General features: G+C 36.1%; 2 non-coding genes across 2 annotated transcripts; both read right to left on the bottom strand.

Annotated features, from left to right (window-relative positions):
* Positions 1-6,200: 6,200 nt before the first annotated feature.
* Trnag-ccc (transfer RNA glycine (anticodon CCC)) lies at positions 6,201-6,271 on the bottom strand. The gene has a single exon. It is a non-coding gene; the product is annotated as a tRNA-Gly (tRNA).
* A 6,256-nt stretch (positions 6,272-12,527) lies between these two features.
* Positions 12,528-12,598, bottom strand: Trnag-ccc (transfer RNA glycine (anticodon CCC)). The gene has a single exon. It is a non-coding gene; the product is annotated as a tRNA-Gly (tRNA).
* Positions 12,599-17,548: the final 4,950 nt, after the last annotated feature.

The following is a 17,548-nucleotide window of genomic DNA, read 5'->3' as shown; positions in this document are numbered from 1 at the left end:
CTCTTTAAGGCATCTATAACTCAGCTCGATATCACATACAGCATCATTGGTAAGATATGCCTTGGTTGTAAGGTTGTTGGTATAGCCAGACTTTAAAATTTTCAGGAAGGTTGCTGCGGTCTATATTCTTCAGTCCATCTTCTACCTGGGTTTCAAGCTTTGACGAGGAGTTCAACAGAAACTGTACATCCGGTTACAATTCCTTTCTCCAACTTCTGTCTGCTGGACGCCTACGAAGAACCGGAGTATGATACCATACTCGTGATGATTTTCTGGGTACTGTCTGAAACATGGTAGTGTTGTGAGGAATGGAACCATATGCATTGGCGAGGCTGAGCCGGATGACTGTGAGGTTCTTCTTACCTGCCCTACCAGTCAAAAGCTGCATACAATTGATATTTTGGAACACGGTAAATGTAAAGTATTACTGTTTCCTCGCAAATATTGTAACTACAAAGAACATTTGCAAATCGAAAACATTTTAATTTCAATTTTGTCAATTTACAAAAAGTGAAAAGGTCCCTTAAAGGGGCCTTTTCACATTTTGGTTACTTGAGACAATTACAAAAATATTTGCAAATTTTCGATGTATTTATGATATTTGTGAGGAAACAGTAATACTGAACATTTACCATGCTCTAAAATATCCATAATATGCATCTTTTGACGATTTAGAAACCTGAACATTAAAAAGCGTTTCAACGCAAACCGATTTAATAATTTGGAGAGTTCTGTTGTTGTCGTTATAATTTCGGATACTACGAGGATTGCTTACATAAAGTATAAAATACACCACTCATTGTATGAGCACGGATGGCCGAGTGGTCTAAGCGATAGACTTTTGCTCCATGGATCAGAGCCCAGTTGAGGGTTACTTTTTTAATTTTATGATTTTATTCTTGTTTTTTTTACTGGAGCTTTTTAGAGCCAAATGTTTACATGTATCAATAAAAAGCATTTAATGACAAACTTCAATAACGTGAATAGGTCTCTTTAAGTCATTTCAGGCAATGATTTTTTTTCCAAAAAAGAAAGGAATTCTTTTACTTTTCTATTGAGAAGAATCTTGCTTATTTTAATTTCCCGGGCGCATTTTATTTTGTTAAAACAATTCTCGCGCATGATGTCATTGGCGTCGCTCTGGAGAGCGGCGACTAGAATGTAATGCATTTTTTTTTTGGGGGGGGGGGGGGGGGAGGCGGAAAATTACAACGGTCGATGCATGGTCAGGGGTGATAACCCCCCAAAAGGGTTAGGGTTAGTGTTCGGGGTCGGGTTAGGTTTGGGTTTAGGCTAACCCAAACCCTAACCCGACCCCTAACACTAACCCTAACCCTAACCTTAACCCTCAAACCCCCTCTTGCGCAATAGAATACCATGCCTCGCCCGTTGTAGTTTTCCGCCTCCCATTTTTTTTCGCTTATGGGAGGAGCAGTTATTGTACGGATCAATGTATATATTGTTGTTTAAAGAATATCTTGCATAGTGGTGATTTTTGTGTAAATTAGTGTAATTAAGTACTGCATTTGTGCCTATTATATTTATTATAACATTAATTGCCAATAATGCAAAGTAAATTATTATTTTTTTTATTAATAGCTAAACACAGGGACCGGGCACTAATAAAAGATCACAGGGACTGGGCAATTACGCGAACCGGCGAAACTTTAAATTAATAGTCAACATTTTTGTCTGCAACTTTCAACAGTTGCCGTGGTGTAATGGATGAGGTGTCCGCCTACCGATCGGGAGTTGGTGGTTTCGATTCCCAGGCCGGGAGCGTTTTTTTTATAAATTATTTATTTTGTTTATTTTGAATAGAATTTAAAAGTACTGCGTTTTAATGCGACCTAAATACAACGTTGCACATTTTTATTAAAATTAATGGATGCCGCGTGGTGACAACGTTAATTAAAATTTCTTACATCTCTTAAATATCTTATAAAAAAATACACGTGTTTTTATATTTACAAATAAATGCAAACAACACATCTATTTTGCATGTATTTTTGTTGTTGTTTATGGTTGTCTATCATAGGCCCTAAGTACTATCCCTACTACATACAGAGCGCGAAGCGCGACACGTATTATTAATTGTAACAATGAGTTGTGATAAGGAAAGCAGCCGCTTATCAAGGAGGAGCTGTGTCCCAGCAACACAAAATCATAGATAATGGTTATTTTAGGGTTATAACACAACATCATAGATAATGGTTATTTGGGGGTTATTACACAAAATCATAGATAATGGTAATACCAGTATCTTTTTATATTTTGATTAAAATAATCGGCCAATATATTAATATTTACAGTAGAAAAAAAATCGTTCCATGTAACTTCATTGAGTGCCTTTTACACTGAAATTCCCGACACCCTTTGATGCTTTGCATCAATACTTATCTTGTAAACGTTTCTATAGCATTAGTAAGCGTTTTCTCGGTTTCTCACCATTGCGCTCCTGTGCACATTATTACATTTTTTTTCTTCACATCTTTATAAAGACTGAATAAATCTTCCTCTTTATAACTTAATTTTGTGCAATAGACTTTTTAAAAGAGGCAATAAACACAATGCGCTTAATTTGGTAGAATATTCATTTCAATAAACTTCGGTTACATCGAATCATCGTCGAGTGTCTTGCAAGAAAACACATTAATATTTTAAAGGGGCATTTTCACAGATTTTGGCATGTTTTGAAGTTTGTCATTAAATGCTTTATATTGATAAATGTAAACATTGGATACAACAAGCTCCAGTAAAAAGTCAAGAATAAAATTAAAAAAAGAAAAAAAAGGTAACCCTCAGCATGAAGGGCTCGAACCACTGACCCCTGGAGTCCTGGAGTAAAATATCTACCACTTAGACCACTCGGCCATTCTTCCGAATACAATAACAGATGTATTTTATACCTTATGTAAGCAATCCTCCTAGTTTCACAAAATATAGCGACAATAACAGAACTCTCCAATTTATTAATTCGTTTTGCGTTGCAACGCTTTATAAATTTCGGGTTTTTAAATCGTCAAAAGATGCATATAATGGCTATTTTAGAGCATGGTAAATGTTCAGTATTACTGTTTCCTCACAAATATAACCGAAACGAAAATTTGCGAATCTGAAACAACTTTTTTAATTTTTTTCAATTTACCCAGACGTGAAAAGGCCCCTTTAATTAAATGGGCCTAATCACGTTTTGGTAAATTGACAAAACAAAAAACAACAACAATTGTTTCAGATTCGCAAATTTGTTGTTCTGATATTTGTGAGGAAACAGTAATACTGAACATTTCCATGCTCTAAACTATCCACTTCAAGCATCTGTTGACGTTTTAAAAACCTGACAATTATAAAGCGTTGCAACGCGAAACGATTTAATAATTTTGAGAGTTCTGTTGTTGTTATATTTTGTGATACTACGAGGATTGCTTATATAAAGTATAAAATACATCGCTCATTATATGAGCACGGGTGGCCGAGTGGTCTAAGCGATAGACTTTTACTCCATGGGTCAGTGGCTCAAGCCCAGTTGAGGGTTACTTTCTTTTCTTCCTGTAATTTAAGTCTTGTTTTGAGCTTCACTGGCCAGAGGCCAGCGGGGCTTATGTCATGGTCCTGTGTCCGTCGTGCGTGCGTGCGTCCGTGCGTCCGTCCGTGCGTTAACTTTTTCTATAAACATCTTCTTCTCCTAAACTACTGGTCCAATTCTGATGAAATTTCTCAGGAATGTTCCTGGGGTGAACCTCTTCCAAATTTGTTCAAATTATGCTCCTGGGATCAAATTTGACCCTGCCCCGGGGGTTCAAAAATTGAAAATTTGCTTATATAAGGCCTATTTTGTGAAAACTTTAAAAATCTTCTCGTCCATAACCATTGGGCCTAGGGCTACCAAATTTGGTATGTAGTGAAATCTTATAGTTTTCTACCAAGTTTCTTCAAATTATGCCCCTGTGGTCAAATTTGACACTGCCCCGGGGGGTCAAAAAATTGAAAATTTGCTGATATAAGGCCTATTTTGTGAAAACTTTAAAAATCTTCTTGTACATAACCATTGGGCCTAGGGCTACCAAATTTGGTATGTAGTGACATCTTATAGTCCTCTACCAAGTTTCTTCAAATTCTGCCCCTGGGGTCAAATTTGACCCTGCCCCGGGGGGTCAAAAAATTGAAAATTTGCTTATATAAGGCCTATTTTGTGAAAACTTTAAAAATCTTCTTGTACATAACCATTTGGCCTAGGGCTACCAAATTTGGTATGTAGTGACATCTTATAGTCCTCTACCAAGTTTCTTCAAATTATGCCCCTGGGGTCAAATTTGACTCTGCCACGGGGGGTCAAATATTTGAAAATTTGCTTATATAAGGCCTATTTTGTGAAAACTTTAGAAATCTTTTTGTCCATAACCATAGGGCCAAGGGCTCCCAAATTTGGTATGTAGTGACATCTTATAGTCCTCTACCAAGTTTCTTCAAATTATGCCCCTGAGGTCAAATTTGACCCTGCCCTGGGGGGTCAAAAAATTGCAAATTTGCTTATATAAGGCCTATATTGTGAAAACTTTAAAAATCTTCTCGTCCATAACCGTATGGCATAGGGCTACCAAATTTGGAATGTAAGGACATCTAATAGTCCTCTACCAAGTTTGTTCAAATTAAGCCCCTGCGATCAAATTTGACTGTTCCCCAGGGGTCACAAAAATGAACATATGCTTAAATAAGGCCTATTTTGTGCAAACTTTAAAAATCTTCTTGTCCATAACTATTGGGCCTATTTCTACCAAATTCGGTATGTAGTGACATCTAATAGGTCTCTACTTGGTTTGTTCAAATTATGCCCCTGGAGACAAATTTGACCCTGCCCCGGGGGTCACAAAAATGAACATATGCTTAAATAAGGCCTATTTTGTGCAAACTTTAAAAATCTTCTTGTTCATAATTATAGAGCCTAGGGCTACTAAATTTGGTATGTAGTGATATCTTATAGTCCTCTACCAAATGTGTTCATGACTCGCAGATGACCCCCTATTGATTTTCAGGTCACTAGGTCAAAGGTCAAGGTCACGGTGACCCGAAATATTAAAATGGTTTCCGGATGATAACTAAAGAACGCTTAAGCCTAGGGTCATGAAACTTCATAGGTACATTGATCATGACTCGCAGATGACCCCTGTTGATTTTCAGGTCACTAGGTCAAAGGTCAAGGTCACGGTGACCCGAAATAGTAAAATGGTTTCCGGATGATAACTCAAGAACGCTTATGCCTAGGATCATAAAACTTCATAGGTACATTAATCATGACTCGCAGATGACCCCTATTGATTTTCAGGTCACTAGGTCAAAGGTCAAGGTCACAGTGCCAAATAACGTATTCACACAATGGCTGCCACTACAACTGACAGCCCATATGGGGGGCATGCATGTTTTACAAACAGCCCTTGTTATATTTTGAGATGATGGTTTACAAAGAAAGATGCTACTATTGTATTTGTTATAAATATGTGAAAGGCTCTTAAGAAGGAACCAGAGATTATTAACCCTTTGCCAAACACTAACAGGATTTTACAGGTTTGTAGCTGACGACTTTATAAATAATTGTGATAAAAGGAGAAATTGCTCAAGATGAGCAATTTCTCCTTTTATCGCAATTATTTCTACCCTACCTGATCAGTTCCTTCAGATTCCATTACAATTTAATTGTCGTCTGCAACCTCTGGGAAAGTCCAAAATGTGTCGTTTGGTAAAGGGTTAAGGCATTTTGATTCATATGGGTCTTGTGAATCTGTTTCAAATCAAATGCATAGATTTGATCTTCAGCATCTAAAAATATGTGAAATAGAAAGAACGACAATATCTTTTGGAGAGATAAATGTACCTACATTATAAGCAAAGGACCTGTGCAACAATTCCCGGGCTTTTTAGTCTGTTTAGTTAACACGGTAGTAATTTTTTTCATATATAAAAATGCTCACCCTTCCAACTTTAAGCGCCCAGTGGGACGTCACATGCTTGAGTACATTTCAACCCGTGCGCATTGCACGTTTTTTTTTCACATAAAAAACAGTGGAGCGATACAGGGCCATCATGGCCCTCTTGTTTTAATGGTGTTTTAAGATCCAATTTATATTTATCAATATAAAGCATTTAATGGCAAACTTCAATGGTCAAAAATCATAAAGAAATTAGCCATATTTGATGAAAAGTAATGCGCCGCCCGGGAATCGAACCCGGGTCGCAAGAATGGGAATCTTGCATGATACCACTACACCAGCGGCGCTTCTGAAAGCCCATGTTTCACAATCAATCATAACATACTAATTTACTTTACACTTAAACACAATAATGTACAAGCTTTATCTGTAAAGTATGGTGGCGAAGTTTTGCCATATCGCCCAAATGTTAATGCGCAACGTTATGTTACATTAACCCAACATAATGTTAACGTAATCCAACAAAATGTCAACTTAAGTAATAACTCAACATTTTGTCAACTTAACCCCACATAAAATCGCTTTTAAAGAGACTTTTTTAATTATCTGACTAATCTCTGCACGTTCGGATTATTGTTGAAGAAAAGTATAATCGCTTTTACAAAACATATGCAGAACTATGCCATTCCACTTTAAGGGACGTGTTCACTTAAGTGAAAATACATTTTAAAACACATGCACATTCTAAAAAAATGCATGCGTTATATTCAATCAAGCAAAATAACATTCCTTATTTAAATCGATGTTTAAAATATACCTTCGTTTTTTTTTTACCCGGCACAGGCATATCTGGATGCGGCTCTGGTCGGTTAAAAGTGACCTTTGTAAAATAATCCGAATAATCACTGCACATTTGGATTCTTGTTGTAGCAAAGTATAGACGCTTTTACAAAACATTATGCATAATTATATCGTCATTTTACTGTAAGGGGCGTGTTCACAGTTTGGCGAAAATACGATTTGAAACAAATGCGCATACTAAATAAATTGTACATCGATTATATTCAAATAAGCAAAAGAACACTTACTTCAATCGATTAAAAATCAAAAAGCGCTGAAGGCACTGAAGTTGTTCGCTAGTGCATAATCTTAGAAGCAACTCAGTTTTCAAACTTATGTTATAGCTTTTTATATCGCAAGTTTGAAATGAGCACAACCCATTCAAATTTTTAAGAGTGAATCTTAAAGCACAGGTCGATATGTGTGTGACTGTTTATCCTCATATTTATGTTATAGAGATAACTTAGACAAAATAACAACAATATTCCTTTTTTTCACAATTGGTTGCTGCACTGGCAACCATCTTTAGAATTCTGGTGGCCTTGCTAAAGAATAACAAGCCTATAATCACGTACATGTTGTGATATGTGTATCTAATACTTGATCTATTTTCTTTAAATTATTGAGAAACAATTTTGCCCACATGACAGACTTTTAATGCAGCATTAAGCCCTGTTTTCTCTGAAAGCAGCCAATATGTACAGATTTCAATGATAAACTTACCAATGTCGTCGCACAAGCTGTTATAAACACTAGACTGGCCTATATGTCCCACGAGCACTTAAACCTATTGTTTACATAATTATAGGCTGTCTGCTGCAGTGAAGTATAAACAGGCAGCGGTAATCGTTCCTAGTCTAGTGAGTTACAGTCCTTAGCGTAGCTAAGCACATACTGATTTGCAAAACATGCTCTGTAAATTTAGTCGGCCAGTAACGCGATCAACTAAAAATCATCAATTAAAACTGGAATAATAACAAAACATGCGTGAAGCTGCTCATCGATAATTTAACAAAAACGCGTATAACCTAATATCCTTAGGACAAGATCACGGAACGTAAACGGTGGAACATCAATGTTGGTAAAGCTGTCACAGGTACTTGAATTTTTTTTGGTCTTCTCTTATTATATATATATATATATATAAGGACCAAAAAATGTTCCTCCGTTTACGTTCCGTGACCTTGTCCGAAGCACAAAACCCTATAGCCCCTACTACTTCTATGGGAACAACCAAGCACGCCAGCCTAGTTGGTTGCAAGCCTCTTCAATCAGCACTTGGCATTTTTGCTTTCATAGGCCTCCTCGGGTCTGGGGTTTATCTGTACAATACTTGGTAAAAACAGCTTCTTGTAAAGGTCAACCTTCATGATCCATCCGGTTGCGCCATTGAGGAATGAGCTTGTTTGGTCGACTGCCTCTTTACATTTTCTCCGGGCTTCACGCGAAGTTTATAATCAGTTTTCGTAAGAAACTACTACTTTCCCTTTTCCATTCTGGTTCAAGCCAGTCAACCACCTCTTTGTCGACGCTGTCGTGTCGTCATCTGTATCTTCATTGTGGCAGAGCTGTAGGGCAGTAAGAAAGAACATGTTCTATAGTGCCGGCACGATCACAAATTGTGCATTTAGGATCTTCTATAAGTCCACAACGCAGGTGTTTGCAAGAGATTGTAGGAGGACATGGGCTGACGTAAGGAGGATGGAAAGTCTGATGATGTAGTCATATATTCCAGATGTCGACCCTGATCAATTTCCTGGCTAGTGTATTCCATGTTGCCCATGCTCCATGTGTTCCTATTTCTACTGCTCTAGATTGTCTCTTGCTTTCTTGTGCCCTCCTGGCCTCTGTCTTGATCATTGCGCACCTCTCTTCTTTGTCTGCTCGGCTCCGCATAAGGTTTTTTGTCACTCAAATCCTTTTACGCCCGGCAGCTTTCAAGCTACAATGAGCAACTTTTCGGCTTGACTGACAGTCTCTGTAGCCGACCATTTCCCGCTGGTGCGGGTGACAATGCCGGCTTCTCGGATCAGCTTATCTGTGGAGTTTCTTAAGGTGAGTTGCAGTCTTATCTGGGCTGTCTTGAATTCCACCACCCGTAAGGACAGTGGGGGTTAAAGCTTGTTGCTCTTTTCATACAGTCCTACGCTGGAGAAACTGGGGGTGGGGGTATTAATTGCCACCTCCTTAGGTGTCGACTGGTGGTCCTCTTTAAGGCATCTATAACTCAGCTCGATATCACATACAGCATCATTGGTAAGATAAGCCTTGGTTGTAAGGTTGTTGGTATAGCCAGACTTTAAAATTTTCAGGAAGGTTGCTGCGGTCTATATTCTTCAGTCCATCTTCTACCCGGATTTCAAGCTTTGACGAGGAGTTCAACAGAAACTGTACAGCCGGTTACAATTCCTTTCTCCAACTTCTGTCAGCTGGACGCCTACGAAGAACCGGAGTATGATACCATACTCGTGAAGATTTTCTAGGTACTGTCTGAAACATGATTGTGTTGTGAGGAATGGAACAATATAGATTGGCGAGGCCGAGCCGAATGACTGTTAGGTTCTTCTTACCTGCCTTACCAGTCAAAAGCTGCATACAATTGATATTTTAGAACACGGTAAATGGAAAGTATTACTGTTTCGTCGCAAATATTATAACTACAAAGAACATTTGCAAATCGAAACATTTTAATTTCAATTTTGTCAATTAAAGGGGCCTTTTCACATTTTGGTTACTTGAGACAATTACAAAAATATTCGCAAATTTTCGATGTATTTATGATATTTGCGAGGAAACAGTAATACTGAACATTTACCATGCTCTAAAATATCCATTATATGCATCTTTTGACGATTTAGAAACCTGAACATTAAAAAGCGTTTCAACGCAAACCGATTGAATAATTTGGAGAGTTCTGTTGTTGTCATTATATTTTCTGATACTACGAGGATTGCTTACACAAAGTATAAAATACCCCACTCATTGTATGAGCACGGATGACCGAGTGGTCTAAGCGATAGTCTTTTGCTCCATGAATCAGAGCCCAGTTGAGGGTTACTTTTTAATTTTAATAATTTTATTCTTGTTTTTTAACTGGAGCTTTTTAGATCCAAATGTTTACATGTATCAATAAAAAACATTTAATGACAAACTTCAATACATGCCAACATCCGTGAATGTTATTTCTTTAAGTCATTTCGGGCAATGATTTTTGTCCAAAAAAGAAAGGAATTCTTTTACTTTAACATATAACGATAAAGGCGTGGTCTATTGAGAAGAATCTTGCTTATTTTAATTTCCCGGACGCATTTTATTTTGTTAAAACAATTCTCGCGCATGATGTCATTGGCGTCGCTCTGGAGAGCGGCGACTAGTATGTAATGCATTTTTTTGCTTATGGGAGGAGCAGTTATTGTACGGATCAATGTATATATTTTTGTTTTAAGAATATCTTGCATAGTGGTGATTTTTGTGTAAATTAGTGTAATTAAGTACTGCATTTGTGCCTATTATATTTATTACAACATTTATTGCCAATAATGCAAAGTTAATTCTTTTAATTAATAGCTAAACACAGGGACTGGGCACTAATAAAAGATCACAGGTACTGGGCAAATACGCGAACCGGCGAAACTTTAAATTAATAGTCAACATTTTTGTCTGAAACTTTCAACAGTCGCCGTGTTGAGTGGATGAGGTGTGCGCCTAGCGATCGGGAGTTGGTGGGTTCGATTCCCAGGCGGGGAGCATTTTTTATATATTATTTATATATATTATATTATTAATCTCTCTGTCTCTCTCTCTCTCTCTCTCTCTCTCTCTCTCTCTCTCTCTCTCTCTCTCTCTCTCTCTCTCTCTCTCTCTCTCTCTCTTTATTATTTTTTTTAATTATTTTAAATAGAATTTAAAAGTACTGCGTTTTAATGCGACCTAAATACAACGTTGCACATTTTTATTAAAATTAATGGATGCCGCGTGGTGACAACGTTAGTTAAAATTTCTTACATCTCTTAAATATCTTATAAAAAATACACGTGTTTTTATATTTACAAATAAATGCAAACAACACATCTATTTTGCATGTATTTTTGTTGTTGTTTATGGTTGTCTATAATAGGCCCTAAGTACTATCCCTACCACACATAGAGCGCGAAGCGCGACACGTATTATTGATTGTAACAATGAGTTGTGATAAGGGAAGCAGTCGCTTATCAAGGAGGAGCTGTGTCCCAGCAACACAAAATCATAGATAATGGTTATTTTGGGGTTATAACACAACATCATAGATAATGGTTATTTGGGGGTTATTACACAAAATCATAGATACGATAATGCTTATACCAGTATCTTTTTCTATTTTGATTAAAATAATCGGCCAATATATTTATATTTACAGTAGAAAAAAAATCGTTCCATATAACTTCATTGAGTGCCTTTTACACTGAAATTCCCGACGCCCTTTGATGCTTTGCATCAATACTTATCTTGTAAACGTTTCTATAGCATTAGTAAGCGTTTTCTCGGTTTCTCACCATTGCGCTCCTGTGCACATTATTACTTTTTTTTATCTTCACATCGTTATAAAGACTGAATAAATCTTCCTCTTTATAACTTAATTTTGTGCAATAGACTTTTTAAAAGAGGCAATAAAAACAATGCGCTTAATTTGGTATATTATTCACTTCAATAAACTTCGGTTACATCGAATCATCGTCGAGTGTCTTGCAAGAAAACACATTAATATTTTAAAGGGGCATTTTCACAGATTTTGGCATGTTTTGAAGTTTGTCATTAAATGCTTTATATTGATAAATGTAAACATTGGATACAACAAGCTCCAGTAAAAAGTCAAGAATAAAATTAAAAAAAGAAAAAAAAGGTAACCCTCAGCATGCAGGGCTCGAACCACTGACCCCTGGAGTCCTGGAGTAAAATGTCTACCACTTAGACCACTCGGCCATTCTTCCGAATACAACAACAGATGTATTTTACACCTTATGTAAGCAATACTCCAAGTTTCACAAAATATAGCGACAATAACAGAACTCTCTAAATTATTAATTCGTTTTGCGTTGCAACGCTTTATAATTTTCGGGTATTTAATTCGTCAAAAGATGCATATAATGGCTATTTTAGAGCATGGTTAATGTTCAGTATTACTGTTTCCCCACAAATATCATAACCGAAACGAAAATTTGCGAATCTGACACAACTTTTTCAATTCTTTCAATTTACCCAAACGTGAAAAGGCCCCTTTAATTAAATGGGCCTAATCACGTTTTGGTAAATTGACAAAATAAAAAACAACAATTGTTTCAGATTCGCAAATTTGTTGTTATGATATTTGTGAGGAAACAGTAATACTGAACATTTCCATGCTCTAAACTATCCACTACAAGCATCTGTTGACGTTTTAAAAACCTGACAATTATAAAGCGTTGCAACGCGAAACGATTTAATAATTTTGAGAGTTCTGTTGTTGTTATCTTTTGTGATACTACGAGGATTGCTTATATAAAGTATAAAATACATCGCTCATTATATGAGCACGGGTGGCCGAGTGGTCTAAGCGATAGACTTTTACTCCATGGGTCAGGGGCTCAAGCCCAGTTGGGGGTTACTTTCTTTTCTCTCTGCAATTTAAGTCTTGTTTTTTTAATGGAGTTTTTAGATCCAATTTATATTTATCAATTAAAAGCATTTCATGGCAAACTTTATTGGTCATAAATCATAAAGAAATTATTCATATTTGATGAAAAGTAATGCGCCGCCCGGGAATCGAACCCGGGTCGCAAGAATGGGAATCTTGCATGATACCACTACACCAGCGGCGCTTCTGAAAGACCATGTTTCACAATCAATCATAACATACTAATTTACTTTACACTTAAACACAATACTGTACAAGCTTTATCTGTAAAGTATGGTGGCGAAGTTTTGCCATATCGCCCAAATGTTAATGCGCAACGTTATGTTACATTAACATAATGTTAACTTAATCCAACACAATGTCAACTTAAGTAATAACTCAACATTATGTCAACATAACCCCACATCAAATCGATTTTAAAGAGACTTTTTTTAATTATCGGAATAATCTCTGCACGTTCGGATTATTGTTGAAGCAAAGTATACATAAGCGCTTTTACAAAAAATATATGCAGAACTATGTCATTTCACTTTAAGGGACGTGTTCACTTATGTGAAAATACATTTTAAAACACATGCACATTCTAAAAAATGCATGCGTTATATTCAATCAAGCAAAATAACACTCCTTATTTAAATCGATGTTTAAAATATACCTTCGTTTTTTTTAAACGGCACAGGCATGTCTGGATGCGGCTCTGGCCGGTTAAAAAGTGACCTTTGTAAAATAATCCGAATAATCACTGCACATTTGGATTCTTGTTGTAGCAAAGTATAGACGCTTTTACAAAACATTATGCACAATTCTAACACGGCACGTGACTTGTTTTCTATAGACAAAGAAGGAAATCAAGCGTGGGTTATTCTGCAATAACTTATGGGCGGAGCTTATACACTGAAAGCACGCGCTGTAGCTAAACAAAACATGCCGATACATTTTCCACCAGCGTAATAATCCGGTATTTTATGAATGAAAGTCACGTGACAAAATACTACGCTATGAACAGAAATGCGTAAACTTGACCCAATTTCCCACGGTGTTCGTCTTCTGCTTCGATACTGAAATGGCTGAAGTTCGAATCGGAGTTGTTGTCTTGTAGATTCAACACTCTTGCGTTAATTTAAAGAGTACAATGAAAACATGTTAGTTTACGCAAGTTGTTGTTCTTAGTTAACGAAACGTGAGAAATGAAATGGGTTTTTTTCCATCCAGTTTGGCTGTTATTGAGGGCGGAGATCTGATCGACAGAACAGCCGAAAGCTATTTTTATGGGCGGAGCTTCACATAAAATAGTATGCAAGAAAAATAAGATACATTCTATAAATCTTTAGTAAAAATCGTGTTAGAATCGAAATAATTCGTGTACGTTATAGTTTGTGGTCGAATAACCCACGGCCGGAAGTTTAGATGCGTGGTTTCAAATCACTCGTGCTTCGCACTCGTGATTTAATCCCTACGCATCTAAACTTCCGGCCGTGGGTTATTCGACAACAAACTATAACGTACACGAATTATTTCTTAATTATATCGTCATTTTACTGTAATAGACGTGTTCACAGTTTGGTGAAAATACGATTTGAAACAAATGCGCGTACTAAATAAATTGTACAATAAATTTGGTGATGACGTCATCGAACGGGGAAGTCCCAGACTGAAGACAAATGTTTTACACGAAGAATGCTGATGCTTTATTCGAAATATAGCGCTCTAGTAACAATAAATACAGAGAATTTTTTTAGAATATTTAAAAGCCGTAAATTTGATCATTTTTATCTATTTTATCATTATGATCAATCAGGAGACGCTGGTTATTTACTTCGAACATTTCCAGTTCCGGTTTCGGAAATTCCGGATATCCGGTTTGGTTGCGCGCGCAGACACCAAACTTTTCAAAACAACAACCTGTAGATCTACAGTCAAATACACGTGTTAACGTAATGCGAGCTTCTCGAGCCGCCTACGGCGGCTCAGCGAGCTCGCTATGAAACTCGCTCTTTGTGCGTGCTGTCTCATTTTGCATAGTTAATGAACTTTTCAAACAGAAATTACAGAGCCACATCAGTGCACATACTATGTTTGATAATTCATTAGTTTGTTGGATATTGTTTGCTGTTTTAAACACATATTAGGTCATATCATGGAGATTTATTTAACCTTACCATGGGTTTATGGGCGAACTCACATATTCAAGTGCTCTTACGACTATGTGCTCATATCTACTTTCGGGAATCATCGTGAAATTATTGCCGTACTTATCGAAAAAACAATTAGCTTGTTGAATTAGAGAAAAATCAATAATCAAAAGAGAAAAAATGTTCATGCACATGGAAGCTTGTTGAATTAGAGATAAAACAATTATCAAAAGAGAAAAAATGTTCATGCACATGGGCATGTGAAATCACGTCCGTACACATAACATCATTAACTTAGGAAAGGTAACAACGACATATAAAGTTTGGTATGATATACACGTGAATTTAAAGAGCATGGTGTAATTTAAGAGCATGTCAAGTTTTGAATATATCTGCTAAAACGTAATGTTATAACCCACAAACGTTCTACTGTAACCGAACGTTTCTTTAAGATAAGTGGTACAGAAAATACACGTCGAATATCTTTTTAAAGATATTTCTTGTTATATTTGATCGCGAATGTAACCCTCCTCCCGGTTTCGCTGAATGGGTCAAGTTCCCCACGGGTACTACTTCTCCGTACCCCCATTTTTTTTCTCGAACCCAAAATTTGTCGTACCCAATTATTTTCGTACCTATATTTTTCGTACCCATTTGTTTTTCCTTCCCAATTTGTTTCGAAACCAAATCTTTTTTCGTTCCCAATTTTTTTGGGGGCATAATTTTTGTACCCCAAATGTTCGTACCCATTTTTGTTTCGTACCCAAAATTTTCGTACCCACATACACAATTGTGGTGATGTAGATAAATTCAAATTGATGCTTTTATATCCAAACTCTTCAAAAGCATCGTCACACCAGTACTGTAAGCACTTTGGTTTATAATATAGTGTTGCAAATGAAATTAGAAACATTAAACCTATATAACTTTATCCATCCATCCATACATGTGTGTATTGACAACATGCATGTTAGCTTACACAGGCCTCAACACGGTCTCTATGTCGACGCACACATAAATACCCTTTAACGAGATAAATGACGTAAAGGTTCAAAATAACTAAATATAAAGATATAAGTATAGGTATGCTCAAACCAAGAGAGTTTCAGAGTTTATATAGACAATATTTCATTGTTAAATTATTACCCGCGACTGATGTCATACATGTTTCTTCAAAAACTATTCGACATTTCGCGTTTACTAAAAAGTGCTTTTGTGGGCACATTGTTAAGGAAATCATATGAGTTTCCCCTGACAGCGTTCTATAGACTTAATACGTCTTCATCTTTCTTAATTTGGTGTTATAGATTAGTTAAAAGAGGGCATGAACACAGCGAATTTAGTTTGTTAGATTGCTCGCTTCACTCAACTTTGGTCACAGTGATTCGTCGCAAACCTTGCCAGCAAACTCAGATATAGTTTAATCTGTGCAAATGGTGGATACTATAGTAAAAATTTGTAAGAACAATAAAGTATATAATTAAAAAAAAAGCGCCGCCTGGGGATCGAACCAGGGTCGCAGAAATGGAAGTCTTGCGTGATACCACTACACTAGCGGCGCTACTGTCTGCTATTTAATCAAACCCAATAATGTACAAGCTTTGTCGGTAAAGCACGGGTGGCTGATTTCTGCATACATTTCAGGCCTGTTTGCAGGATTTAATGAAATCAATATGACAAAAATTAATAAATTGACGCCTTTAATACTTTATACTTTACTCCGATGTTCGTAGAGGTAATGTTAAAGTCAAGTCAATGTTGCCGATATGTTATCTCTATCTTATACATAGTATCTAATTCCGAACTAAATACCCTGAATAAAAAAAGAACAATATATACTGCCACTGGTTATTCTGTTATTTTATGATAACTTTAAGGCTAATTTTATACTCATTTGTAGTTAAAAAGAAAGTAATATATAGTTCGCAAATCCAATATCGGTTTCAAAACGATAATAATGTAGATCAAAAGTATTTTCAATTGATCATTAAATTATAAAAACACGTGCCCATTTGTTACAACAATAATTGTGTGCCTGCTTTTAAATCGGATACAATATAACCTAATGTATATGATTTCAAGTTTCAATTTTGGATGAATTTCGCGTAATATAATACCTCGTTAGCGTTGTATGGTTTGTACTTCCCATAGTGTTTGTCACTGAACTAACTGGTGAAATGTAAAGAACTGTCTGAAAATAGATTGCCGTCAGTATAAGTAAGTAAGTAAGTAAGTAAGTAAGTAAGTAAATATTTTATTAAAGTGACATGTGCAAACTCAAATAGAAATAACAACATACAATAACAAAAAGGCATGCACCCGGCCCAAACGGGCCTATAAGTCACATACTACATGATAAAACATTAAGCATGAAAACAGCAAGCGATTCAATTGTCAGTAACATAGTCAGTATATCAAGAATTATCGATATGGTCATATCACAAATTCAGACGTCAATCAAAATATATATATTCTTCATTGTAATTAGGCAAAAAATATTTGCTAAATTGTCATTAAGTTAAGTAAATGAGTATTTTCCTGCTAAATCACATTCCATAATATTTCATGTAGCGCCAATAATAGCGGCATGTAAGTTCTGACTTCAATGAAGTTACATTTGTACATAATTTGATTTAAATCAAAACTCATACTTCAAAGTGTATGTATTGATCGAAAAAATTATTTGCCTTTATTTATATTTTATTTTTTTACATGATTCAAATTAAATTACTAGTTGGTTCAGGGACCTATACAAACAAATGTATAGGTCCATGGTTGGTTTTATAAAATATAGAAAACGCTAAGCCCAGAATACGGGAAATTATAGTATTCATACGTTTAATATACGTGGGGTTAAAATAAATCAGTGGGTAGTAGAATGGGTGGCTAATTGTCACGACGACGAGAAATCAAACATGTATTTAATGTTTTTTTTAAGGATTTGGTTATGCTACATGTGGTCACTTCAGATGTTTATGTTTGCATTTGTTTTCAAAGTAGTA

The sequence above is a fragment of the Dreissena polymorpha genome, chromosome 13 (assembly GCF_020536995.1).
Source record: "Dreissena polymorpha isolate Duluth1 chromosome 13, UMN_Dpol_1.0, whole genome shotgun sequence".
Lineage (NCBI taxonomy): Eukaryota > Metazoa > Mollusca > Bivalvia > Myida > Dreissenidae > Dreissena > Dreissena polymorpha.
The sequence above is the reverse complement of the archived record's forward strand: the minus strand, read 5'-3'. Positions and strand labels throughout refer to the sequence as shown.